The following is a 2178-nucleotide window of genomic DNA, read 5'->3' as shown; positions in this document are numbered from 1 at the left end:
ATCAACCATAGTGGCAGGTTTCAGCTTAGCTTCCAGACGAAAACAAACTAGGTAGAAAGAGAGATAGGCTACTTCTGAATATTTAGTCACTGAAAACATTAAGAATAGCAGTGGAACACTGTCAGCAACAGAATATTGAATATTGAAACATGATGAAGAACACCAGAATATTGTCAGATATAGTGCCAGAAGATGAGCCCCTCAGGTTGGAAGGCACTCAAAATGTGACTGGGTAAGAGTTGCCTCTTCAAAGTAGAGTTGGCCAGGATGACACAAATGGAGTAAACCTTCGGGACCTTCATTTGCTGATGGGGCACAATTCAAAATGAAGAGAAATAGCTGTAAACATATATTAATAATAGGTACATGGGATGTTTGAAATATGAATCTAGGAAAATTGGAAGTTGTCAACAATGAAATGAAATGCATAAACATTGATATTCTAGGCATTAATGAACTGAAATGAACTGGTATTGGCTATTTTGAATCTGACAATCGCATGGTTTACTATGCCGGGAATGACAAACTGAAGTAGAATGATGTTGCATTAATCACCAAAAAGAACATTTAAAGAACTATCTTGAACTATAGTGCTGCCCATGATAGCATAATATCCATAAGCCTACAAGGAAGACCAGTTAATACCACTATTATTCAAATTCATGCACCAACGACTAAAACTAATGATGATGCAATTGAAGAATTCTACCAACTTCTTCAGTCTAAAATTGAACAAATATGCCATCAAGGTGTTTTGATAATTACATCAGATAGACTACAAAAAAATCAAGTTGACTACATCTGTGGAAAGAGATGGTGGAAAAATCCCCATATCATCAGCCAAAATAAGACTAGGGACAGATTGTGGAACAGATCATCAGTTGCTCATATGGAAGTCCAGGCTAAAGTTGAAGAAAATGAAAACAAGTCCACAAGAGCCAAAATAAGGTATTGAACATATCCCTCCTGAATTTAGAGATCATCTGAAGAATTGATTTGATGCATTAGACGCTAAAAAGACAGAAGACTAGAAGAGTTGTGAGATGATATCAACAGCATCATACAGGAAGAAAGCAAAAGATCCTTAAGAAGACAAGAAAAAAGACAAAGACCAAAATGAATGTCAAAAGACTCCGAAACTTGTTTTACAGTGTAAAGATGCTAAAGCAAGTGGAACAAATGAGGAGGTCAAAAAAAGTTGCACAAAAAATGACTCAAACTCAGGAAAAAATGAAGGAAAAATCAACCTTGACTTGCAATATTGAAAGAATCTATGGCCAAAACTGAGTTCTGGTGTAGTACTGTGGGCTAATGCATCAGACTGCAAAGTAATTTGAACTGCAAGGTCGGTGGTTCAAGCTCACCAGCTACTCCTTGGGAATCCTATACAGGGTCTCTGTGGCTCGGAATTGACTTGACAGCACTTAAAAACAATAACAATGGACAAAATATTGAGTGATGCATAAAGCATCAAAAAAAGTTGGAAGGAATACACAGAGTCACTCTACCAAAAGAAATGGTCGATGTTCAACCATTTCAAGAGGTAGCATATCATCAAGAACCAATGGTACTCCCCCCTACCACACACACACACACACACACACACACACAATAAATAAATAAATAAATAAAAGAGGGTATAGAAGCAAATACTATTGAATGATTGTAATCAATACAATGAATTGTATTGTAATCATTACAATGAAATGATGAATATAAAACTGATGTTCTTCCATATAAACTATCATTCAATTCACAATAAAAACTTTAAAAGAAAGAATGAATGATACTGAAGGAAGAAATCCAAGGTGTACTGAAGGCACTCACAAAGAATAAGGCTCTGGGAATTGATGAAATAAAAATGGAATGATTCAATACACAGAGGCAATACTGGAGTCATTCACTCATGTATGCGAAGAAATTTGGAAGATAGTTAATTGGAAGAGATCCATATTTGTGCCCATTCCAAAGAGAGGTGCCCCCAATTGTGTGTGGAAATCATCAGGCAGTATCGTTCATATCACATGCAAGCAACATTTTGCTAAAGATAATTCAAAAACAACTGCAACAGTACATTGTCTGAGAGTTGCCAGAGGTTCAGGCCAGATTCAGAAACGTCGAATGAGGGATATCATTGCTGATGTAGATGAATCTTGACTGAAAGCAGAGAATACCAGA

The sequence above is a fragment of the Chrysochloris asiatica genome, unplaced genomic scaffold (assembly GCF_000296735.1).
Source record: "Chrysochloris asiatica unplaced genomic scaffold, ChrAsi1.0 scaffold00012, whole genome shotgun sequence".
NCBI lineage: Eukaryota > Metazoa > Chordata > Mammalia > Afrosoricida > Chrysochloridae > Chrysochloris > Chrysochloris asiatica.
The sequence above is the reverse complement of the archived record's forward strand: the minus strand, read 5'-3'. Positions refer to the sequence as shown.